Genomic DNA, 27,296 nt, shown 5'->3' with positions numbered 1-27,296 from the left:
CATCAAATATTTATCTGCTGGAAATCCATCCCAGGGGATAAATATCCGCGGAAACAGATCCGCTGGAGTGTACACACCATAGGATCTATCCGCTGAAACCCATTCGCTGGGATTTTTCAGCGGATGGATTCTATCGTGTGTATGGGGCCTTAGATTGGGTTCTACATTCTCTTTGGAGATCTTCTCCATCATTGATTGTCCACTCAGTGGTCGACACTCATGATATTTGCGCAGCTTGTTTTTTCTTATTTATGTTAATTTTGTGTGTATCTCACATTTTAAGTTGCAGAATTAGTATTTGTTTGGAATCATCTTGACAGTGCAGTATTTCCATTTCTTTCTATAAGGTAAAATGTCCGCATTTGTTTTTTAAATTCAGCAACATGGGGTGCAAAGTAGGCGGGGCTTGCATCTAATTGAATGTTTAATATCTCAGAAACCGAACCGGCATAAATGTTTTTTTGGGGTTTTTTTGCTGCAAAAATCAGCACGAACGTGGCACAAACGAATGGCACGTTTGTTTTTAAAATTCAGCAACATGGGGTGCAAAGTGGGTGGGGCTTGCATTAAATTGTAGTTTAATATCTCAGAAACCAAACCTAGGTTTTACAAACATGGGGTGCCAACTTCACAGCTCCTTGTTTGTTTGCTGGCTAAACAATAACACGCTAATAGTATATGGCCAAATTAAAGAGGAACTACAGTCTGCTCACATAATTTGTAATAAAAAAACTTTGCCATTCTGAATCTTCCCTTCAACCACGTTGCATATTATTTTATATATACTGTGATTCTGTACTTGTCAAATATGCTGCAGAAATCTCCCTCCACTGAGTCTGGCTGCAGCCATTTTAACTGTGGGCAGCTGAAGCTACTGCCTGTTCCCTTCCTGGATTTTCACAGAAGCACACCTCCAGCGCTGAAGCCCTGCAGCTCTCATTGGTCCTTTTATGACTCACCCCCCCCCTCTCTTCCTGGCAAACTCTCACAAGAGCTGTGCATGATGATATAAGCCTAGGCTTTTTAGCAGTCTAGTTTCCCGTCGCAAAGTTAGTCGTCGTTTTAGGTGCCCTAACTTTACACAGCACACGTATGTGCTGTATAAAGTATGGCCGTCGTTCCCGCGTCGAAATTTTAAATTTTTTCCTTCTTGCGTAAGACGTCCGGGAATACGGAAGTACGCTACGCACGTCGCCGTTCGAAAAAATTACGTCACTTCGCGCAAAGCACGGCGGGAATTTCAAAACGGAGCATGCGCAGTAGGTCCGGCGCGGGAGCGCGCCTAATTTATAAGGCACACGCCCCTTTGAATTGCGCGGGCTTACGCCGGAGGCCGCCAGCGTAAGTTTTCTCGCAAGTGCTTTGTGAATCAGGCACTTGCGATGAAAACTTGCGGCGGTGTAACGTATCTACGATACATTACGCCGCTGCGATTCTACGTGAATCTGGGCCTTAGTGCCTTCAGGATAAAAGCCATCAAACTAAAAAAATAAATGTTTGTTTTTCTACTAACAAATCCTCTTTCCTCCCCATTCGTATACACCTCCCCAGAATTACATTACTTATCAAAATCTGGAAGTCTGTTAATTTTCACTGAACAATAAAAGTGGATTGCTCAGAGCTGGATTAACTCTGTGTGGCAAGGCTGGGCACAGATGATAGGAAATCTTATTCTCTACATTGTGACATCAAAAAAAATAAATGTTTTTTTTGTTGGGGTTTACATCCACTTTAAGTTGTTTTGCTGCTAATATTCACACAGTTCAGACAAACTTATTTCTTTATTATTTCTCATGATCTCATCAATAATCTTTATTTTTTTTAAAGAAGTTTAGAATTATTTTTTATAATAATCTTTTTCATTTATTTATTTTTTAATCAAGATCTCTTGTTTTTTTGATTATTAAAAAAAAAAATTCTAGTGATCTCCATGTAGCGCCTGCGTACTTTATAGTACCGGTGCTAATTAAATTTATAGGGAGATCAGAGTGTAGTTAAACTCTGATCCAAATTGTTAAGTGCAAAACAGGGTCTCTGTCTCAGCTTGGCTGTGCTGTAGGCTATTCTGTTGCGCTGTGGTGTTCTTCCAACCCCGGTGCTGCAGGTGGCAGCAGTGGAGTCAAGGTTTGGGTGCTCTTTCCCAGCAGCCAATCAGGAGGGTTTGGCCTCGCTGTGCATGCTGGGGAGGAAAATTTTTGAGGCAGACGCCATTGGTCCTGGGTCTTCTTCTTCGAAGGTGACTTTAGGGTGACCACATCACTGCGCCCCGGCGTTATGGCCTACCTGGCCAGGCTTGCGTGCCACGCGGTGTTCCTGGTTCCGGGACCATGTTGACCCGGAGAATCTGAGCAGCGACGGGAACCCAGTGAGTGACTGGGTTCCCAACTTTGAGGATCCCAAGCTGTATTGCGGTTCGGTGAGGAGTTCGTCTGAGGAGCACCATTGAGAGGCTGGCGATCCAAAAGGGCCTCGACAAACCCCCAGGGATCAAGGTAGCCTGACACTGAAGGATTGATCACCTGTCAGTCGGTACCTGAGCGACAAGTTGAAGGAGATCCAGGCGTAATTCATCTAAGGAGGATTGCCTCCGTAACTACAAATCAGAGAGGGCCTGTGGCAGAGGTGTCTCCCTAAAGTTCACCAAGGAAGGTCTGTGGCAGAGACTTTTCCCCAAGTTCAAGTTCACCAAGGAGGGTCTGTGGCAGGGACTTTATCCTACAAATGTTCGAGTGATACTCCGGCTGCCAGGTCAGTGAGAGAGGCCTGTCCGGGTACACTAAACCCACTCAGGCAGGAGTGGCGCAGAGAAGTGTTACGCTTGGGAGCAGGACTGTTTGTTTCCCTATTATCACGCCTGAATCTGCTGTTCTCCTTTCTCCTTCAACTTTACTTTCCTCGCCACAAGTTTATTGTTTTTACCCGCCTGGGTAATAAAGAGCACAGCAAAGAGCACCTGTTGCCGACATTCCTTTTACTTGCAATACGCATCATTCACCCCTAGGTGGGTAATGCTACATCCATATTTTTATTTTATTTTTGGGTGTCAAGTTACCACAACAACATTATAATATTATGTATTTTTTAACCTCAAGGAGGTTGGTTGGTGTCCCATGTTAATTTGACATTGTATTTTTGAAATGTACCTGCCTACTCACAAACTGTCCTTTTTGAAGAAAAACACATAGGCAAGTATTTTCAGAAAAAAATATCCATTTATTCTGGCTCATAATAACAAAATAAAGAGGAAAGCAATGCTAAAGAAACTGCTGGAATTTGTGAAGCCTTTGGACCCTAGGGCAGACATCAACTCTTTGGAAAAAAAATTGGTAGCTTGAGAAGTCCATATAATAGGGAGCAAAATCTGGTCCAGGACTCCGAGAGATCAGGAACAGCAGCAGATGACAAATATGTCCCCAGTCTGTGGTACTACAACAGCCTGCGTTTTCTGTCAGACCAGACTGAACCCAGGCGATCACTTTCTTGTCTTCTTTACAGCCTTCCCTTCACACTGTGGCTTTGCTCGTAGAGTTGTGGCAGGAGGTGGAGGATGGACAAACTCAGAAAGTTGTGTATTTTCTGTCAGTTGGCCCATCAACCCCTTATTTAGGGTCTGTAAAATGATGTTCTCACAGAAGAGGCGTTGGCCCTCCTCCATTTGCTGCATTTTCGCTGCTACTATGCAGGCATAGCTCTATTGAATGCTGGGGGGTTCTCTCAGGATCGCATGAGCATCCCGAATGAGGGCACGTGCTGCCTCATCCACGTTATTCCCTTTCCTGGGCCTTTTTGTTGAAAGGCGGAGTGGAGGCGCCTGAGATTGGGTCAGGCCACTGGGCCCGGCCACCTCCTGGCTGAAACTTCCCCCTGCCACCTCATGCCTGCCACTTTCCAGATCCTCATCCTGGCTGAAGTCTTCCTGTGTATAAAAAAGGGACATAGTTTTAGTTTTTGGTTCATCAATCACACACAATTTTCAGCTCATGACTGTTGCAAATTGAATGTTAATAAATAGAAAAGACTCTCATTCTGACCCCAGAAGTTTTCATCCTTGTCCCAATCATTTTTGGTCACTGCTTTTATGCTTGTGCGTTTTTATACTCATTGCTTTTATGCTTGTGTGTTTTTATACTTTTGCATATCATTTTATCAACAGCTCAGCACTACTTTTTATATTCATACACACTCAGGTCTTGATTTTACCTTTCAGTGGGGTAGATTCAGGTACAGCTGCGCGCTCCTTACGGAGGCGCAGTGTACCCTTTTTACCCTGTGCCTACACAAATTATTTGCGCTACGCTTCATTCATGAAGCAGTAGCCACGTAATTTGTGTGGGCGCTCTTCAAAAATGCCCTGCGTAAGGGCGCCTAATGTAAATGATCCCATAGGGGGCGGCAATCATTTAAATTAGGCGCGTTCCCGCACCGAGCGTAGAGCGCATGCTCCGTCGGGAAACTTTCCCGACGTGCATTGCGGTAAATGACGTCGCAAGGACGTCATTTGCTTCAAAGTGAACGTGAATGGTGTCCAGCGCCATTCACGATTCACTTACGCAAACTACGTACATTTCAAACCTCGCGACGCGGGAACGACGGGTATCCTTAGCATTGGCTGCCCCTGCTTTTAGCATGTGCAGCCTTTTCGCGAAACCCGAAGTACGCAAACGATGTAAACTGCGTACGCAGGGCTCGCGTAACGTTGTGAATCGGCGTTAGTATGCAATTTGCATACTATACGCTGACCACAACGGGAACGCCACCTAGCGGCCAACGTAAGAATGCAGCCTAAGATATGAGGGCATAAGAGCCTTATGCCACGCATATCTTAGGCCCCATACACACGAGAGAATTTATCCGCGGATACGGTCCAGCGGACCGTTTCCACGGATAAATCCTCTCAAAGATTTCCGCAGATTTCTATGCGATGGAGTGTACACACCATCGCATTGAAATCCGCGCGGAAATCCTCTGGCGATGACGTGTCGCGCCGTCGCCGCGATTATGACGCGGCGACGGGCGCGACGCTGTCATATATGGAATTCCACGCATGCGTCAAATCATTACGACGCGTGCGGGGAATCCCTTTGGACGGATGGATCCGGTGAGTCTGTACAGACGAGCGGATCCATCCGTTGGAATGGATTCCAGCAGATGGATTTGTTGTGCATGTCAGCAAATATCCGATCTGCTGGAATCCATCCCAGAGGAGATTTCTGCGCGGAAACAGATCCGCTGGCGTGTACACACCATAGGATCTATCCGCAGAAACCCATTTGCTGGGATTTATCTGCGGATGGATTCTATCGTGTGTACGGGGCCTTAGGCTGCAGTCGGCGTAACGAGCTCTCTGAATCAGGAGAACTCGTTACGCCGGGGCAAGTAAGCAATTGCGCTGCGTAACTATGGTTACGCAGGCGCAATTGCTTTTTGAATCTGGGCCAGTGTTTTGTAGCAGTTGATTCATACTTAACACCTTCACAGCTATCATTCAGCTGTTCCACAGTAGCACGTGAATACTCTTTATATTTATTTTTGGCCACTATTCTCTATTTATATTTAAAACTCTTTTTGTTAAATCATTAATTTGTTTTCAATAATAACATCTAGTTAACAATAATTTTAGGACAATAAATATGTAGAAAAATACTATACCTGGATCCAGCTGGGCTCCTCCACTTCTTCCAGGATGGAAGGCCCAGATTGGTCCTCGGAAGCCTCAGCTGGGGTGGAGGGAAGTGCGGAAAGTGATTCCCTGGCTTCAATCTGGTCTCCCAGGAACCGCATTCTGCTGTAGTACTATAGACTGGGTACATACACATCCTCTGCTGCTGCTTCTGATGTTTGGGATTCCAGGACCTTTCTACGCTCCCTCCTATAGGTACGTCTTAAGCTACCAATTTTCTTTTTCACAAAGTTGATGTCTGCGTCGGGGACCTGCGTCTTCACTAATTCCAGCAGATTCTCCAGCATTGCCTTCCTGGCTGGTTTATTTGTGTATAAAGGGTTTTTAACATCCCATAAATTGTTCAGCTCCCTGTACCTGTCTATGAACCTGCCCATGAATTCAGGGTCTTTGAATTGTTTCATATTTGCTGCAAGACAAAACACAAGACAAAAACACTAATGTCAGTCTAAACTCTCCTAATCTTATCCCAATATAGGCCTCAATCTAAAAGCAGTATAGGTCACTGATGCCCCAAGTTTTAATATTCCCTTCGGTCTCGCATTCAGCACGACACATGCGTGTTAGCTTTATATATACAGAAATATATATTTTTTATATACATATTTAATATTTATAAATGTATTTTTATATGTTCAGGTGTTTTTAACTAGCCTTGCAGGATAAATGTCATTTTTACATGTGTGCGCTGTAATCTGTTTTGTATTGTCTTTGGTCTTATGCCGCGTACACACGGTCGTTTTTTGTGATGAAAAAAAAACGACATTTTTAAAAACGTCATTTAAAATGACCGTGTGTGGGGAAAACATTGTTTTATGTCTTCTGAAAAATGCCAAAAAAATAATCGAACATGCTTCAATTTTTTCTGTCGTTTTTCAAAATGTTGTTTCTTGTGTCATAAAAAATTATAGTGTGTGGGTAAAACGACGTTTTTAAACCCGCGCATGCTCAGAAGCAAGTTATGACGCAAGCTTGAATGGAACAGAGTGCCGTCGTACGTGTTGTACGTAACCACGCTTTGCTAGAGCATTTTGAAAAAATTATGGTGTGTAGGCAACGTCGTTTTTTAAAATGAAATTTGAAAAACTTTGTTTTGTTTCATGATAAAAAAAACGTCGTTTTATTTCATCACAAAAAACGACCGTGTGTACGCGGGATTATAGCAGCACCATCTTGGATGTAAAGCATTTTTTAGGGTGTGCCCCCCCCAAGTATGTTTTTGTATGTTGTATAGACCCTGACCAGATTTCTTGGGCTGGAGCACCCCTCCCCCTCCTCATTACCTCTTATTAGTGGCCGCCAGTGCATAGGAGGAATCGCTTCAGTTCTCACATATAGAGGAGTTTATCTCCTATGGTGGAGACACAGGTTCTTTAATTTGATTACTAGGTTAGGACCAACTAATTCGGGGTACTTTGTCGCAGTAAGTGGGCTTAGCACTATATGACCATAGAGTGGGACCAAACCCCCATATTTTTGAATATGTTCAGGTGTTTTTAACTAGCCTTGCAGGATAAATGTAATTTTTGTATGTGTGCGATATAATCTGTTTTGTATTGTCTTTGGTCATATAGCAGCACCATCTTGGATGTATAGTATTTTTTAGGGTGTGACCCCCCCCCCCCCCAAGCAGGGGCGTTGCTAGGTCTGCAAAAGATCTGGAGCTAGAGCCCATAGTAGAGGTCACCAACCTTTTTGCAGCAGGTCCGGGGGGTGGTACACCAGTGGTAAGCAATTTTTTGCGGGCAATGGTTGGTGTTGGTGCTTCAATCATCATGGCACCATGGTTAATATGGTGTCAGGGTGATTGAAGCGCATTGTTTCTATTGTTGCATTATAATATATATAATGAAGTGGTTCAATTTACCATAATGCAGAATCAGTGGGAGCTCTGGGCGTGTCACCTGCCACCATTTGCAGATGGTCACTTGCCACATCACCTGCCACCTGATGTGAATTGTCACTTGCCAAGTTACCTGCCAACATTTGCATATTGTCACTTGCCCTGTCACCTGCCACCATTTGCAGATGATCACTTGCCAGGTCACCTGCCACCTGATGTGGATTGTCACTTGCCAGGTCACCTGCCACCTGATGTGGATTGTCACTTGCCACGTCACCTGCCACCTGATGTGGGTTGTGACTTTCCACGTCACCTGCCACCATTTGCAGATGGTCACTTGCCACGTCACCTGCCATCCGATGCGGATTGTCATTTGCCACGTCCCCTGCCACCATTTGCAGATTGTCACTTGCCATGTCACCTGCCACCTGATGCAGATGGTCTCTTGCCACGTCACCTGCCACCATTTGCAGATGGTCATCTGCCACCTGATGTTGATTGTCACCTGCCACCTTATGTGGATTGTCACTTGCCTTGTCACTTGCCACCTGATGTGGATTGCTATGTCACCTGCCACCATTTGCAGATGGTCACTTCCCACGTCACCTGCCACCTGATGCGAATTGTCACTTGACACATCACCTGCCACGATTTGCAGATGGTCATTTGCCAGGTCACATGCCACCTGATGCGGATTGTCACTTGACACATCACCTGCCACCTGATGCAGATTGTCACTTGCCACGTCACCTGCCACCTGATGCAGATTGTCACTTGCCACGTCACCTGCCACCTGATGCAGATTGTCACTTGCCACGTCACCTGCCACCTGATGCAGATTGTCACTTGCCACGTCACCTGCCACCTGATGCAGATGGTCACTTGCCACATCACCTGCCAAATGATGTGGATTGTCACTTGCCACCTGATGTGGATTGTCACTTGCCACATCACCTGCCACCATTTGCAGATGGTCATTTGCCAGGTCACCTGCCACCTGATGTGGATTGTCACTTGCCACGTCACCTGCCACCTGATGTGGATTGTCACTTGCCACGTCACCTGCCACCTGATGTGGATTGTCACTTGCCACGTCACCTGCTACCTGATGCGGATTGTCACTTGCCACGTCACTTGCCACCATTTGCGGATTGTCACTTGCCATGTCACCTGCCACCATTTGCAGATGGTCACTTCCCACGTCACCTGCCACCATTTGCAGATGGTCATTTGTCAGGTCACCTGCCACCTGATGTAGATTTTCACTTGCTACATCACCTGCCACCTGATGTGGGTTGTCACTTGTCACGTCACCTGCCACCATTTGCATATGGTCACTTGTCACGTCCCCTGCCACCCTATGCAGATTGTCACTTGCCATGTCCCCTGCCACCATTTGCAGATTGTCACTTGCCACGTCACCTGCCACCAGATGTGGGTTGTGACTTGCCACGTCACCTGACACAATTTGCAGATGGTCACTTGCCACATCACCTGCCACCTGATGTGGATTGTCACTTGCCACATCACCTGCCACATGATGTGGATTGTCACTTGCCACGTCACTTGAAACCTGATGTAGATTGTCACTTGCCACATCACCTGCCACCAGATGTGGGTTGTGACTTGCCATGTTGCCTGGCACCAGATGTGGATTGTCACTTGCAAACCAAATGGGTATTGTCGCTGCATTGGTGGCAGGCTGGCAGCACTAGTCCATTTAGTGAGGGCAGCAGAGCGGTGATCCGGGAGGGGGGCAGTGAGAGATGATGTAATTTTGCTGCTCCCCACCGCATCTCCGACATTGAAGAGGCCCACACTATAAAGGGCAGAAGAGCGCTGATGTGTGACGGGCAGTGAGGGATGATGTCATCTCTCTGCTCCCCGCCGCACCATGCTCCAACAGTAAAGAGGCCCGGCTGTGAGGGCAGAAGAGCAGTGATGTGGAGTGGGTGGAGAGAAATGATGTCATCTCTGCTCGTCCACCCGCTTGCTTCTCTCCTCTCACCCGCCTCTCTCGTGCAGCCCACTCGTCCGCCGCAGCTGGTTAGGCGGGGACCCTGCGGCAAGAGACTCTGGGTTATAAGCCCCAGATTCAGGGCTATAGCCCCAATAGCCACCCCCTAGTGACGCCCCTGCCCCAAGTATGTTTTTGTAAGCTTTATATACACTGCACATGTGTGAAATTACGCACACGTCGCCCGCCCCTGACGTTCTTTCTAGTATATTCCCCGCCCCTTCTCTTTCATCGCAGTGGGAGAGGAACATGGTGGAGACTCAGCAGGTGTGTAATAGCACTAACTAGGAGGAAAGCTCGGAGCCAGAAACGTCCCGATTCAGGAGGAGATATAAGGCCTCAAATATATTCTTTGTAGAGATGGCGGAGATGGTGGACATCTTGAAGAGGTGATCACTATTATAAAAACTAAATATACTCTTAGGGCTCTTTCACACGGAGCGGATCCGTATTGATCCGCTCCGTTAGCCCGTTTGGCTCAGCGGGGATTCCTCTGTTAATCCCCGCTGAGCTGTCGGCGGACAGGGCGGTCCCCGCACACAGTGCAGAGACCACCCTGTCTCTCCTCTGCTCTCCCCTATGGGGAAATCGGATGAATACGGACCGTGTGTCCGTATCCATCCGATCCGTTCCGCCGGACGGAAGAAAAATAGGGTTTTCTTCCGTCCGCAAAAGCGGATCTTTGAGGACGCGGATGGTTGCAGACGTTAGCGGATGCATCATCCGCTAACGTCTGAAATCCTATAGGGATACATTACAAGTCCGTAAATGGACTTGTAATAAACGGACCGTTTGTCCGTACGTCTGAAAGGGCCCTTAAGGTCACAATCCAAAATTGTCCAACGTGAATATGTGAAGTGCATGGAGGCCGGTAGCCGAAAGTCAGGGCTGAGCTCCTGGAGTCATGAGGGACACTCCATACTGTGAGTCATAAGGGACACCCCATACTGTTTCCACTTCAGACCATAAGGTATTTTAGCTATTTCCAGGTAGTATTGATTATCCCAAATGGGGCTGTATTTAGTAAACCCTGCCACCCCCTGGACCATCCTGACCTTGTTCCAAATCTTCTGCATGAGGACATACGTGGGAAACCGCTTGTTAGATTTAGTGTACCGTAGGGCCTCCAACGTGAATATGTGAAGTGTGGCGTGCATTTATATCCAACCCTCCTAAGTCAATACTTTGTAGAACCACCTTTCTCTGTAATTACAGCTGCAAGTCTTTTGAGGGATTTCTCTACCAGCTTTGCACATCTAGAGTGAAATTTCTGCCCATTCTTCTTTTCAAAATAGCTCAAGCGCTGTCAGATTTGATGGAGAGTGACTGTGAACAGCAATTTTTAAGTCTTGCCACAGATTCTCAATTGGATATAGGTCTGGACTTTGACTGGGAATTCTAACACATGAATATGCTTTAATCTAAAGCTCTGGTTGTATGTTAAGGTCATAGGTGACGATGATTAAGTGACGTTTGGCTGTCACGATACGCGTGAGGAAGAAGGAGGGTTGCTGGTGATGTCATCTGCTCGCGGCCACAGAGCAGAGACACATGTTGTTACACACGCTGAAGTTTCAGAGCTGTCTGTGAGGCCCCGTACACACGACAGAGTTTCTCGCCAGAATTCACAGAGAAACTCGGTCAAAACCCGGATTCTGCCGAGAAACACTGTCGTCTGTACAGTTTTGGATCGATGGAGCCGCCGAGGAGCTCGACGAGAAAATAGAGAACATGTTCTCTATTTTCTCGTTGTTCTATGGGAGAAGGCGGCCCGCCGAGCTCCTCGGCGGCTTCATCCCAAAACTGTGAAAGAGCCCTAAGAGTATATTTAGTTTTTATAATAGTGATCACCAATTGTATTTATATATTTCAACGCCATTGCCACATCATCACAGGAAGCTGTATTGGGTGGACTTCACTGGCAGGATCAATCGGTATTTGTGGTACGTTCCAGCACCCTACATTTTTTTTTTTCCCTCAGTCAAAGGTTTTTATTGAACAAAAGTAAAAGAACATACAAAGAACTCCAGAGCATAAGCATTAAACACAGTCGGTGTGGCGCAGCACACATATGGATACTTAAATGTAGAATAACCATTCCCTCCCCCAAGTGGACAGTTCACAGTTTTCCAGTACATGCCAACACCCCCTATCCCGACCACACATCAACATACTCTAGCAAGTGGGCAGCATATCACAATGTATAAATGCACCCACCCCGCACAAGCCTAAAAAAACGATCATACACAGGATCTATCGGGGCCAGACCCGGGACATTCAGCCACGGGGCCTACAGTTTATCATATTTAGAGCTGGTCCCTCTTCGTTGATATACAACTTTTTCCAACCACAGTGTAACCCCCATCTGCGTGATCCACTCCTGCACCGTGGGTGGTTCAGTGTCTTTCTAGTGCCTCAAGATCATCAAGCGAGCCTGAAATAAGGCTCTACCAATAGCCTGCCTAGGGATATCCTCCACTAGGAGGCAGTCAGCTATCCCCAGTAGTCAAGTCTTGGGCTCCAAAGGTATCTGAACCTGAAAAGCACCGTTAATAGTGTCAATGACCTTTGTCCAGTACAAGTGGAGCTTTGGGCAACGCCAAAGCAGGTGGATAAGATCGCTGTGATCCCTACAGCACCTGGTGCAGGTGGGATCCACATCCAGTCCCATGCATGCTAGTCTGGCTGGTGTGTAATGTACCCTTAGGAGTATGTAGAGCTGTGAAAGTCTATGCGCCACGTTCAGGGAGCACATGGGGACCGCCTGCTCATCCTCAAACGCACCCACATCCTGTTCCCACAGAGACACCGCTTTCAGAGGGGCGCCCGGTAGGAAGAGATTTAACAGCATGGTGTAACAACTGGATATAAATCCCTTTATAGGTTGTTACCTCAAACAAATAGTTGAAGACTGGTGCCGAGTCCATGGACCAAACATCTGCCTCCCTCTGTGCATCAAAAGCATGTCTAAGCTGCAGGTAATTAAAAAGTGCATGGAGGCCGGTAGCCGAAAGTCAGGGCTGAGCTCCTGGAGTCATGAGGGACACTCCATACTGTGAGTCATAAGGGACACCCCATACTGTTTCCACTTCAGACCATAAGGTATTTTAGCTATTTCCAGGTAGTATTGATTATCCCAAATGGGGCTGTATTTAGTAAACCCTGCCACCCCCTGGACCATCCTGACCTTGTTCCAAATCTTCTGCATGAGGACATACGTGGGAAACCGCTTGTTAGATTTAGTGTACCGTAGGGCCTCCAACGTGAATATGTGAAGTGTGGCGTGCATTTATATTCAACCCTCCTAAGTCAATACTTTGTAGAACCACCTTTCTCTGTAATTACAGCTGCAAGTCTTTTGAGGGATTTCTCTACCAGCTTTGCACATCTAGAGTGAAATTTCTGCCCATTCTTCTTTTCAAAATAGCTCAAGCGCTGTCAGATTTGATGGAGAGTGACTGTGAACAGCAATTTTTAAGTCTTGCCACAGATTCTCAATTGGATATAGGTCTGGACTTTGACTGGGAATTCTAACACATGAATATGCTTTAATCTAAAGCTCTGGTTGTATGTTAAGGTCATAGGTGACAATGATTAAGTGACGTTTGGCTGTCACGATACGCGTGAGGAAGAAGGAGGGTTGCTGGTGATGTCATCTGCTCGCGGCCACAGAGCAGAGACACATGTTGTTACACACGCTGAAGTTTCAGAGCTGTCTGTGAGGCCCCGTACACACGACAGAGTTTCTCGCCAGAATTCACAGAGAAACTCGGTCAAAACCCGGATTCTGCCGAGAAACACTGTCGTCTGTACAGTTTTGGATCGATGGAGCCGCCGAGGAGCTCGACGAGAAAATAGAGAACATGTTCTCTATTTTCTCGTTGTTCTATGGGAGAAGGCGGCCCGCCGAGCTCCTCGGCGGCTTCATCCCAAAACTCGACGAGGAACTCGACGTGCCAAGCACGTCGAGTTCCTCTGTCGTGTGTACGGGGCCTGAGTGTTTACTTGTTTTTTTACTAATAAATCACAAATGATTTTATGCTATGGAGGCTTCCCTTATTCTTTGTTTGAGTGACATCGTTTAACCCCGTGAGCCTTCGTATATGGGATTGGATCAGCAGGCTGGCTGTGGGACTTGCACTAAGCAGCATTTCTTATAGGCTTAATTACAAGCCTTCTTAAGGTAAGGGGCTGGCACAAACAATCTGCTATACACTGTGGGAAGCCTGGCGTTTGTATCTACAAGCACGTATGCATGCTCATCATCAAGCACTAAAGTTATTATTTATGGATCTTTTGGAGCACTTATGCACTTAAGAACAATTATTGATTGATTATTTTGGACCAATATTTATTATTCATTTTTTGCACGTTTGTGCACTGGACACGTTCATTACTACACTGGATTGTGTTTGATTCCTTGGTGGATCATTTGGGACACTTTCACTGCAGAAAGATTGTTTTCATGCCCACCTGTGCATGTTATTGATCATTTTATTTTCAGGAATCTGTCTACATAATTTATAATTTTTTGGGGATATTAATTCACTATTATTTCACAGAGTATTGCACTATGCACTTTTAATGGATGAAGCACCTTTATGGATTTTCACTTATTTTATTGTATTTATTTATTATTTATTATTGCCATTATTATCTGAATTTTTTTATGGTGAATATATGTTTTTTATTAACATTGTGCTGAGTTTGGCACGTCTGTTTACCTGATCAGGTATTTATTATTATTCCACTCTTAGTACCCTCCACATTTTTTTATTAATGTTGGGTGGTATTCTTGGACATATTTAGAGTGGAACATATTTAGACCCACAGCAGGTGGCGGATTTACCCATCAGTTATTTGGATCTGTTCTTATTATCTTTGGAGAAATATTTTATCAACAGGAATTGTTATTATATTTTTTATTATATTTTAGTTATTTGCAAGCGCCACTACACCCCACCCCTGAATGTTAACCTGATACATACTTTTCAAGATACAAGCAGAGAAAAAAAAAAGGTTGTTAGGACATGCAAGGCATTACTCAGAGCAAAGCAATTCATCAACTGACACAGAGTGGACAGGGGATCCTCCCACCACTCATCGGGTATGGGCAAGCAACCCAGTCCACTATTAGCCAACACAAGGGTATTGAATTCAGATGTGCCAGGGGTGAGCAGGGGTTGACCTCCACTAAATTGGCAACTGGAGGGTCATTTAAAGCATCAGATCTTTTTGAGGTGAAAATAGTCTCTTCTGAACACACTCCTAATTGGCTATAAGTCAGTCTCTTTGGGGGATGAATTACTCTCTTTTCTCTGGGTTCTTCCGGTCTTGTGGAGTTAGGAAGTGCTGGATCTATTTCCAGGTCCTGGGGAGCGGCATCATCTTCTGTGTCTGACACAACAGATTCCATATCCTCTGAGTCATTGGGATCTACATTAGGTGGGCTGGAGGCCTCCATAAAGCCTTCTGTAGAATACAGATCAATGTCTTCTTATTGTCCTTCATCAAGTACACTCTGAGGTATGAATTCAGGGGCCTTTGGCGGAAGTGCCCCACCACTGGTCGCTTCAGATGAGGGCAGGAACGAAGTGTTCTGAATGTTGAGAGGACCATAACCACTCTGACCCTATCCATTCATCTTTGGACTCCTCACCATCAGATTCTGGATGTACTATTTGAGACCTAGTAACTGGCCCATAGGATCTGGATGTAGAAGGTGGATCCAGGGGGTCAGAGACCGAGGGTAGTCTAACAGCTTCAGTGAGAGGCAGTAAATGATTCCTGTGCCAGGTCTTTAGAGGGCCCACACTCCCTTCAGGTCTGACCTGGTACACGGGAAGGTCAGGTAGTTTCTTACATACGATATAGGGCTGAGACTTCCAGCGGTCAGCCAGTTTGTGTTTCCCTGGAACACCCAGGTTTCTCAGTAAAACTCAATCTCCTGGCTGTAGATCCTGAACTCGAACCTTCAAATCAAAGTTCCTCTTATTCCTCTGTTCCTGTTGTTCAGAACTAACATGTGCCTTCTTGTAGGCCAACTTCAAGCTCCTTCTCAAACGATCCACATAGCCTTTGTGAGAGGCTGCAGAAGTATGGTCTAAGGACAATCCAAAAGCCAGGTCAACAGGCAGTCGAGCTTCTCGCCCAAACATCAACCGGTATGGGGAATATCCAGTTGTGTCACTTGTGGTACAGTTGTATGCGTGTACAATGGCCGAAATGTGTTTGCTCCAATGTTGCTTTTCCTCTGAGTTCAATGTCCCCAACATGTTCAAAAGAGTCCTGTTAAAGCATTCGGGTTGGGCATCCCCTTGAGGGTGATAGTGGGTAGTCCTGGTTTTATCCATTTTCAGGAGGCCCAACAGTTTTTGTACTAGCTTGTTCTCAAAGTCTCTCCCTTGATCAGAGTGGATTCGTTGGGGCAGTCCATAATGGACAAAAAACGTTTCCACCAAGACCTTGGCTACTGTGGAGGCTTTTTGGTCTTTAGTTGGGTATGCTTGGGCATACCTGGTGAAGTGGTCAGTTTCCACTAGGACATTTCCTATCCCACTCATATCAGGCTCCACACAAAGGAAATCGATACACACTAGCTCCAGCGGGCCCTGACTTTGAAGGTGGCCCAATGGGGCAGCTTGCCGAGGCAGAGTCTTACGTTGGATACACCGGATGCAAGAATGGCAATATCCCTCAACATCAGCCCTCATGCCGGGCCAGTAGAACCTGTCTCTGACCAACTGAAAAGTCCTTTCGGGGCCCAGATGGCCATGCTGTTCGTACAACGCAGTTAGTACAACCTCCCGATGTTTACTGTGTAGGAACATCTGCCATCTGTCTTCGGGGCCATCAGAGGGGCCCCTTCGGTAGACCACCCCTTGATGGAGCTGCAATTTGCTCCATTCTTTATGCATCAGCCGTGCTCCTCATGAAGAACTGGTCAGGATCGTCCTCGGATCCTGTTTCTCTAAAGCCCCTAAAACCAATTTACCCAGAGGATCTTCCTTCTGGTCATGCCTCAGTTCCTTCTTGGTTAGTTGTGGTAGATCACTTTTTTTAATTGAGCTATATCACAATAGTATTTAGGCACTCCTGTCGTCAGGATTCCTATCTCTTCAGCTCGGGACCCTCCCTTCGTCTGCAGCTCAGTTCCCTGGCACAGTGCCCTTACTCCTTCGGAAGATATTTGGGTCCATTCTTTCTCCAGGGCTTTTGGACCATGTAGCCTCCGGGAGAGAGCATCTGCATCTTTGTTTCCCACTCCGGGGTGGTACTTCAGACCGAAATTAAAGCTTGAGAGGGCTGCCAGCCATCAATGTCCCATTGCATCCAGCTTGGCTGTGGTGAACAGATAGGTTAGTGGGTTGTTGTCAGTTTTCACCTCGAATTCGGCTCCATACAGATAGTTTCTCAGTTTATCTACAACAGCCCATTTTAATGCCAGAAATTCAAGTTTATGAGTAGGGTAATTCTTCTCAGATGGGGTTAAACTCCTACTCACATAGGCCACTGGGCGTAGGCAACCGCTGTGTTCTTGATAAAACACTCCCCCCAGCCCCTCTCTACTGGCATCCACATGTAACTCATAAGGTTTTGATGTATCTGCATAGGCTAGAACAGGGGCGGTTGTCAAGTTCTTTTTAAGTTGGACAAAGGCCTCTTCACATTCAGGGGTCCATTGGTCACAAATAGACTCTTTGGACTTTCGAGGGCCCGCGTGGAGTTTTGTTAACTTTGTAGATTCTGGAGGGTTATCTTCTTCCTCTGTCTTCAATAGTTCATTAAGGGGTTTAGCAATTTTTGTGAATTCTTCAACAAGCCTCCTGTAGTAGGAGCAGAATCCCAAGAATGACCGTAGCTCTGTTACATTGGTGGGTTTAGGCCAGGAGGTAACTGCCTCCAATTTCTCTGGATCTGTGGATATCCCTTCTGCAGAGACTATCTGTCCCAAGTAGTGAACAGAGAATTGATAAAACTGGCACTTTTCCCGGAACAATTTAAAGCCTTCGTCATGTTATCTACATGAGACCATTGTTGTACATCATACGCCGCCATAACCTTCTCTTCCACGTCTACGCAGACGACACCCAGATATACTTCCGCCTCCCCAGGACCAACGAGAGGCAGGTTGATCTTGCCTCTTGTTTGGAGGAGATTAGAACCTGGATGGGAGCCAATTACCTCAAGCTTAATGGCTCCAAAACTGAAACTATGATCTTCAGTAACCATGATTGCCCTAGTAAGATGCCCGACTGGCCAGACTCCTTTAAACCGAGTCCGGTACCAGTCTCTAAAGTCAGGGACCTGGGGGTTATCCTTGATTCTAAGTTGGCATTGCGTAGCCAGGTGAATCATGTGGTAAGTGTATGCCACTTCCACTTGAGACTCCTGAGATCTACGTTTCGCTTTATCGAGGACTCTGACAAAATCTCTATGGTCAATGCAATGGTTGGTAGCCGACTTGATTATTGCAATGCCCTGTATATGGGTGTGTCTAAGAACATCTTGCACAAGCTTCAGCTGGTGCAGAATGCGGCTGCCAGGTTACTCACGGGCGTGGGCCGGTACGATCACATCACTCCATCCCTACAAGCCTTACACTGGCTGCCCGTGGCACAACGGGCTCAGTTTAAGACGGGGTGTCTTGTGCATAAGGCCATCCATGGTTTTGGACCGGGCTATCTCAGAGAAAAATTCATCAGACATGTGCCTACTAGATCGCTGCGGTCTGAGAATTTGGCTTTGTTGAACATCCCCAAATTTGCTAAAAACAAATGTGGTGGGAGGACCCTGGAAGTTCAAGGAGCTCAGTTCTGGAACTCCTTGCCCCTTCATATAAGACTGGAAAATGATCTCCTAAAGTTTAGGAGATTGTTAAAAACATGGCTATATATCCAGGCTTTCGGGGTGACTTAAATTTTAAGTATTCTGATAGCTCAAACATTTTATATATTTAGCTTTGTATGTTTTATATTTTTTATTCGCTGATTGTTATTGTTTTATTGTCACTTGTTTGGTCGATGTAGTTTTTGCCCCTTTTCTGTTCTGTTTTTATCCCGCCAGCGCATCGAGGCACGTGTGTAAGACTGCGCTGTGTTTTATAAGCATTTTAATAAATAAATAAATAAATAAATAAATGTAGCCGCTTCAGCACCTTTTCCAATCTCTTTTCATGTTCTTCCAGCGTTTTTCCGAATACAATGACATCATCCAGGTACACCAACACTTCTATCAGATTCATGTCATCCACAGTTCTCTCCATCAATCTCTGAAAAGTGGCCGGAGCGCCCGATAGTCCCTGAGGCATACGATTGAACTCGAAGAACCCCACTGGGGTGATGAAAGCCGTTTTCTCTCTGTCTTCTGGGTGCATGGGGATTTGGTAATAACCACTCTTCAAGTACATAACACTGAACCACTTAGCCCCTGACAGACTCTGTAGCGCATCCTCAATCCGAGGGGTGGTGTACTGGTCAGGAATGGTTCTTTTGTTGAGAGTTCTATAGTCAATACACAGCCTCAGGGAGCCATTTTTCTTTCTCACTACTACTATGGGGGAAGCATAGGGACTCCTGGATTCTCGGATGGTTCCAGCCCTCTTCAACTTCGCAAGTTGTTCTCTGAGGTCTTCTAGATCTGTTAGGGGGACTCTTCGGACTCGCTCCCTAAAAGTTTTGTCTTCTCTTAGTTGAATTCGGTGAGTGGCGCTCTTGGCACATCCAACATCAAATTCTGTCTTGGAGAAGATCTTCTGCCATCTACCCAGTTGGGCCTCCATCCTCTCCTTCCATTCTGGTGAAAGTTCAGCACCATCAGGCTGGGGGTCCTTCTTTGGTCCTCCTGTATTTTCGTCGCCCCCCAGATCCGAAGAGTCAACAGGGATGGCCTGATGCACTCGACCCAATAGTACCCTGGCCGGCATCTTCACAGGGTTGGGGTGGAGTTCCAGATGTTTATGGACACCCACCCATGATTTTTATCCAATACTTTCAGTGGAACCACCTTGGGTATCATCTCCAATCCCTCCGAGGATCCAGCTGGGTCAGGTTCAAGGATGAGAAATGGGCCTGACTGGGACCAGGTGAGCTTTACTGAGGCCCGGAGGCAGGTCACTTCTCCAGGCTGTAGGGTTCTTATGGACTTCCCTATCCGCCAGATCCTTCCTACTCCTTCGTGTGCATTTCTCTCCATCACCAGCTGGTGGAACACCCTCCTTAGCATCGGGTGGACTCTTTGAATTGAGACCCCTTCCCTTCCGGTCAGTGGAGTCAGGAGTCTCCGGACCAAAGCTGTGTTTGTCCCTATGATAAGGGAGCTCTTGTGGGCCCCTGGGGGCCGAGGGCAGACTATAGCCAAGGTATCAAACGTCTCGGCGGAGCCTGTAAGGGAAGGGAAGCTTTGAGTCCCAATGCCCCATATCTCCAGTTCGTCTAACTTCAGTAAAGGCAGGTGAGAGAGATACCGATCGTAGAAGTCTCGGTATAAAAGAGTTACTTGTGCCCCAGTATCCAAGAGGGTGCTGGTGTAGACTCCTTCCACTTGAATAGGCACTAAAGGGGAGGGCCCCACTAGATTCTCAGGGAATTTTCGAAGCGTGGTTTTCTCTTTCTCCATGGTAACCCGGACTCTCACTCTCTCTTTGTGAGCGCCTCTTTTAGGCCTTTCCTGGTCACTTGGGCGTGAATTGAGGGGCGCTCTGGGAGGGGTTTTTTCCCTTGGTCGTTTCTTGTGTCTCACATTAAAGTCAGTTGTAGTAGGTGGGTCCCTGGTTGGCTCTCTCACCGGGGCCCTCTGAAGTTTTCCGCCGGTTGGGAGGTTGGTTGGTAAGTGTTTACCAGACTGGGGCAAACTTCTTTGAAGTGTCCTATCCCTCCACAGTTGAAACAGGTATTAGGTTTCTTTTGTTTGTTCTGTGAGTTGTGAAGGTTGTAGGTAGGCTTCTCTTCTCTCTCTCTTCTAGATTGGTACGGGGAGAACTCTGTTTGACCCGACAAGACAGCGATTACCTCTGTCATTTGGGACACTTTCGCCTCTAAGAGCTCGACCCGAGGGTCACTATCCTCGGTGGCCACTATACGCCCCCGGGCGGAAACGTCCGTGGCTTGGTATTTGTTCTTTTGGTCCAAAAGATCCTCTTCCTGTTGAATGACCCGGATCAGGTCAGGATACTTCAACACTCCACTTCCCTTTTGGGTCCTTAATAGGAGAACAATTGGGTCTATGGGTTGGGCTCCTCTAATCACTTGTTGAAAGCGGGTTTCGTCCACATCTTGTGGCTTTATCCCTTTCTTCAACAGCATCCGATGCAGGATTTTGTCCAGGTGACTAACAAAGTCAGATAGTTTTTCTCCCTTCTTTTGAAAACAGTGCTCCAATTGACAGCGGAGTTCACTGATGTCTTCAAATCTCCCAAACACACTCTGTAGGACATCCAAGTAATCCTGAGTGGTACAATTGGTTTTGCTGAGCTTAAGATTACGTATGGCTTCTAATGCTGGCCCCCTGAGACTCTCCATTATTCTCTGTGTCTGGTTGTTCTCTGGGATTCCCATACTTCCAAAGCTTGGGTGGCTTGATCCATCCATTCCTCGAACCCATCTTCTGAAGAGGGCACAGGGTGTCTTCCTGATAAAGCCCTGAGTTTCCTATATCCTGAAATTATACAGTCTGTGGAATCCTTCTTACATTGGGCCACAATTTCTCCCAAAACGGCACATAGATCCGGGTTGAGATCTTTGAAGGGGATCTTGGCCGCTCCTTGTGCCAGAAGAGGTGGAGGGAGTCATCCCAGAGGAGGAAGAATCATCCAGCGTTTGTTCAGGGTGTATCAAGAAAAGTTCTTTGCCGTTGGTGGTCTTTACACTAGGTACTTTCAGGAAATCTGGGACTTTAGTTCGCCATTCACATAAGGCATAGGTGTGTGGGTTAGTCTTGTCCACCTCTACTTGAATCGCCCAAAAATTCCAGCCCTGGGAAAGGGCTTCTAGGACAGTGCATGTTTGTTTCTTGTCCCAAACTTCTCCCTGTACCTCAACCACTAAGTCTTGCTTTAACTGGATACTTTAGGCTTTAGACCCCATTCACACCTGAGCGACAAAACGCCTGACGCCGGACGCTTCTGTCGCTCGAGGGGAGAATTCCCATTGCTGTCTATGGAGATGGTTCACATCTCATAGACGCCGAACGCCTGTCGCCTGAAAAAAAAGTCCCGGACCCTTTTTTTCAGGCAACATAGGCGTTTTCCCATTGACAGCAATGGGAAGACTTTGAGAGAAAAAAAAAAAAAGTGAAAGTTTTGTACTCGCGGCTACACGCGATCGCGGCTGTCGCTCAGATGTGAATGCAGCCTTACACCACTCGGCTGCAGCAGCTTTATCCATGATTGCTAATGATAAGGGTAAGGTTCAGTCTTAGGGAATAATAGGTGACTTGAGAAGTATAAATCCCGGACGAGCCCCCACGTGTAGCGCTACCCCCGAATGAGCCGCTGATTGATTTGGGATCTACTCTCTTTGGCTCAACTCACCCCTGTTTAAATAGCTTGAACCCTCCCTTGACACATCAGAAGTTTGGTAATGAGGTATGGTGACCCCTGCTGGGCTGGAGTCACAATAGCTGAACCAAAATATGCAATAACAAATGACAGTAAATTACTTACTGAAATGGTACGACCCCTTTGAGCAAGAAAAAAAAACATACTCCACACAGTGAATAAACTTGGAAATAGAAGGGGTAAGTTTACTGTAAGAAACTCTGAAATAACAGTCATAGGAGTTTAACACAACGCAACCAATCAGCAATAACTCGACCTGATTCGCAAGGGCCCTTGCAAGAATCAGCAATTAAAGTAGATTAGTAAGATATTCTGAACCTAAGAATGGTACCATTCGCCTAAATTTAAAGTCAGATTATATTTGCGAGCGCCCCTAACGAGCAGTCGCTCTAAGTAGTCAATGTTTCGTAGCGGCCGGTAGGTGCACGTTAAATTGTAATCCACAGGTAGCGGTTAAGAAAAGGAAATAACACACAGGATGTCTATGACTAGGGATTTAGAAGCCGAGCAAGTGCTTTCTCACCCAACGGGCCGAACCGCCCGATTTCTCCTCGGGGTTCAGGATGAGCTGCTGTTCCACGGCACACAGGGTCCCAGACGAGAGCGTTCCACTGCTACAGTTGTCAGCTGGGCTGCCTCTTCAACTCCGGGAACACTGGCGTGGGATCTTGCTTCCGTCTGGATGGCTGGTCTCTCAGCAAATCTAGGCCCAGGCTTCTGGCCTAGACGCACAGGTGTCTCCGCTTGCAGCTCCGCACAGGAGAGAAGGCCGGTCCCGAGACAGCGAAAGAGCGCCACTCCCCTCCCTTAAGTAACCTCCCTCAATGGTCCGAGCTAAACGTCACATCCTCCTGGAGGGCAAAGCATTGCGGGAAATGTAGTCCATTTCTCCTACGAGTCAATGGAGTCCATATCTCCTGCTACTTGTAGTCCCGTAATGCATAACTTGTGTAAATGTATCCAACATATTTACAGGCGTAGGTAAAGTTCCAGCGGGGAAAGACCTGCCACTGGACTCTGGCAGAATGACCCCGCTACACATGCATCATACATACTAGGGGGAGTACAACTGGGGGGATCCGTAGCGGAGAAAGATCTGGAGGTGTTGGTAGATCATAAGCTCAATAATGGCATGCAATGCCATGCTGCGGTTTCCAAAGCGAGCAAAGTCCTTTCTTGTATTAACAGAGGTATAGACTCCAGAGAGAGAGAGATATAATTTTGCCCCTGTACAAATCATTAGTAAGACCTCATCTGGAATATGCATTTCAGTTTTGGGCACCAGTTCTCAAAAAGGATATCGGGGAACTGGAGAAAGTGCAGAGAAGGGCAACCAAACTGATAAGAGGCATGGGGGAGCTCAGCTATGAGGGAAGATTAGAGGAACTGAATGTATTCTCTTTCGAGAGGAGGAGAATAAGGGGGGACATCAACATGTACAAATATATAAGGGGTCCATATAGTGAACTTGGTGTTGAGTTATTCACTTTACGGTCAACACAAAAAACAAGGAGGCACTCTGTCTAGAGGAAAAAAGATTTCATCTCCAAATACGGAAATGTTTCTTCACAGTAAGAGCTGTGAAAATGTGAAACAGACTCCCTCCAGAGGTGGTTCTGACAAGCTCAGTAGATTGAAGAAAAGGGTGAGTATGGCCTCTTTTAAAATAAAAGTATACAAGGTGAACAGGTGCCTACATCCCATTTAGTATGTAAAACAACAGACCCAAATAATTAAGACAACATTGGCTGCTTGAGGCCGAACGTATGTCACTAATTAGGTCAGGGGAAAAGGGAAGGGGATTTTGGTGGGGACTTTTCACGGCACTGGTTGGAAACGATATGATAAAAAGTAACAATGTTTATTTAACATAAAACAAGTTTCATAAAACAACATTTAGGGACAGTCCCCACATTGCACATCAGAAAGCCATAAACAAACTGTGTCTGAATGAAAGGAGTCGATGACCTCGACCGGTTTCGCGGTAGTTTACCGCTTCTTCAGGAGGAGATTTTCTACAAGATATGCATAAAACATATAAATATACAAGCAAATTATACAATAAATGTAAACATTATGTAGAAAAATCCAAGCAGCACGCTATATAATGGAGCAGAGAACTCACCCAGACTGGTCATATGATCAAGCTCGGAGCCCGGTTAAAGCCTTCTTTGGCGCATGGAGGGGGATTTTTATTTAGGACGGGCTCTATTGAAGTGAGGGATAAGATTGATAAAGTATATGCAAAAGAATGATCAGTTTAATTAATGAGATAAGGGTCACCAGTGGGTGCATAGGGGTAGTGTATCTAAGTGACAGGAAGTGAGGGGAATAAGGGAAGGGGAAGGGTGAGGGAGGGGGGGGGAAAGGGGGGGTTTTAGAGGGGAAAAAAAAGAGGAGACAAGGGGGATAGCAGTCAAATATGGTGTGGATGGATGGGTGGGAGGGAGGGGGGGAAGGGGGAGAATTAGACTGGAAGGAAGGAAAAGAAGGAAGGAGATGAATAGTGTGAAAGTGTGACGAAGAGGAAAAAAGGGGGGGAAGTATGAAGGACAAGGGGGGGGAGGAAGGGGGAAAAAAGGGAAAGAGGTGGGGAAAGGAAATCGGGGGGGGGGGGAAGGTCAAGGAATGGGTAGTATAAATCAAGAAAGGTGGGGGGGGGGGAGGGAAAGGTGAGAGGAAAGGGGCGGGGAGTGTCAGTGATAGAGTGATGGGGGGGGTTGTTTGGTTGTGAATTAGCAAGGATAGGTGTAAGAGGTGTGGGAGGGGAAAAATGGAAAAAAGGGGGGGAGAGAGAGGGGAGAGAAAGGGGTAGGATAATACGTTAGGAAAAAAAGGGGGGGGGGAGGGGAGGGAAGGAAAAGGAGCGGTTGTGAAGTGATGGGTAGTGGTTGTGAATACATACAAAATAACCGGAGTGAAAATGGAAAGTGGGGTGTCTGGGGAAGTGAAGGGGGTATCCAGGAGAACCAGGGATAAGAAAAAAACGATCACCAAACAAACAATAAGGAGACCCGAATGGGTAAGGACCCATTCGGGTCTCCTTATTGTTTGTTTGGTGATCGGTTTTTCCTTGCTAATTCACAACCAAACAACCCCCCCCCAACCCCCCCCATCACTCTATCACTGACACTCCCCGCCCCTTTCCTCTCACCTTTCCCTTTCCCTCCCCCCCCACCTTTCTTGATTTATACTACCCATTCCTTGACCTTCCCCCCCCCCGATTTCCTTTACCCACCTCTTTCCCTTTTTCCCCCTTCCTCCCCCCCCTTGTCCTTCATACTTTCCCCCCCTTTTTTCCTCTTCGTCACACTTTCACACTATTCATCTCCTTCTTTCTTTTCCTTCCTTCCAGTCTAATTCTCCCCCTTCCCCCCCCTCCCTCCCACCCATCCATCCACACCATATTTGACTGCTATCCCCCTTGTCTCCTCTTTTTTTTCCCCTCTAAAACCCCCCCTCCATGCGCCAAAGAAGGCTTTAACCGGGCTCCGAGCTTGATCATATGACCAGTCTGGGTGAGTTCTCTGCTCCATTATATAGCGTGCTGCTTGGATTTTTCTACATAATGTTTACATTTATTGTATAATTTGCTTGTATATTTATATGTTTTATGCATATCTTGTAGAAAATCTCCTCCTGAAGAAGCGGTAAACTACCGCGAAACCGGTCAAGGTCATCGACTCCTTACATTCAGACACAGTTTGTTTATGGCTTTCTGATGTGCAATGTGGGGACTGTCCCTAAATGTTGTTTTATGATACTTGTTTTATGTTAAATAAACATTGTTACTTTTTATCATACCGTTTCCAACCAGTGCCGTGAAAAGTCCCCACCAAAATCCCCTTCCCTTTTCCCCTGACCTAATTAGTGACATACGTTCGGCCTCAAGCAGCCAATGTTGTCTTAATTATTTGGGTCTGTTGTTTTACAAGCTCAGTAGATTGATTTAAGAAAGGCCTGCATACTTTCCTAAATGTACATAATATAACTGGGTACTAACATTTTTAGGTAAAGTTGATCCAGGGAAAATCTGATTGCCTCTCGGGGTATCAGGAAGGAATTTTTTCCCCTTCTGTAGCAAATTGGATCATGCTCTTGTAGCGCATGTGTATTTTATGGTACTGGTGCTACTTAAATTTAAGGGGTAGACCAGAGTGTAGTTAAACTTTGATCCAGATTGTTAAGTGCAAAACAAGGTCTCTGTCTCCGCTTGGCTGTGCTGTGGGCTTTTTCTGTTGTACCGGGGTGTTCTTCCAGCCCCGGTGCTGCAGGTGGCAGCAGTGGAGTCAAGGTTTGGGTGCTGTTTCCCAGCAGCCAATCAGGAGTGTTTGTCCTCACTGGGGAGGGGTATTTATGAGGCAGACGCCATTGGTTCTGGGTCTTCTTCGTCCAGTGTGGCACCCACCTTTAGGGTGACCACATCACGGCCCCCCGGCGTGATGGCCTACCTGGCCGGTGCGCGCGTGCCACGCAGTGTTCCTGGTTCCGGGACCATGTTGGGTCCCACGACACCAGCTTTAGGAACCTATTTATTTCTGCTGACACCAGTGATTTGGTGCTTTTTTAACTCCACTGACACAAATGATTTGGGGCTCACTTTATTCCACTGACACTGTTAATTGGCTCTTATTTTGCCACTGATAGCAATAATCTAGGCTCATTTTATCCCACGGACACCAACTTTAGTACCACTAAAATCAACAATTGGTGTATTTAGTACCATTGACAGCAGCAATCGGGATTACTGGCGCTAAGAAGTCCGCCGGGAATCCCGGTGGGAAAACTGAGAACCTGCTCGGTCACTTTCCCCCGTGTGCACACCAGAGGTTTTCCCGTCGGGAAAACTGCGGTGAGCGCTTTAGCCGGGAATCCCGGCCATGTGTATGCTCCACCGCAGTGCTTCCCAAAACTGGTCATGTGTACGAGACATCACTCTACTACCTCTGACCCCAATGATTGGTGCTCATTTTACTGATACTGACATCAACAGTTCCTTATTTTACAACCACTAACACAAACAATTGTTCCTTATTTTAGTATCACTGACACTGCCTGGGCCACTGTACTCTGTATGAACTTGTTTGTGCTACGAGGAAATGACTGACAAAAAAAAAAAAAATGCATTGACAAAAATAAATCAGGGTTTCCTGCTGACTAGGGAGGAGTTTGGGCTTTTTAAGATCTTAGTCCAAATCCC

At 46.4% G+C, this 27,296-nt stretch overlaps 1 protein-coding gene across 1 annotated transcript in view; it reads left to right on the top strand.

Moving 5' to 3' along the window:
- The first annotated feature begins 5,788 nt into the window (after nucleotides 1-5,788).
- The window catches only part of STARD3NL (STARD3 N-terminal like), a 128,275-nt gene continuing 106,767 nt past the window's right edge, over nucleotides 5,789-27,296 (top strand). Inside the window, exon 1 of the mRNA XM_040353207.1 lies at nucleotides 5,789-5,875. The gene's annotated coding sequence lies outside the window, so the exon portion shown is untranslated. The remainder of the gene's footprint in view (nucleotides 5,876-27,296) is intronic.

The sequence above is a fragment of the Rana temporaria genome, chromosome 5, assembly GCF_905171775.1.
Source record: "Rana temporaria chromosome 5, aRanTem1.1, whole genome shotgun sequence".
In the NCBI taxonomy this organism is placed as follows: Eukaryota; Metazoa; Chordata; class Amphibia; order Anura; family Ranidae; genus Rana; species Rana temporaria.
This window is presented reverse-complemented; position numbering and strand designations above follow the sequence as displayed.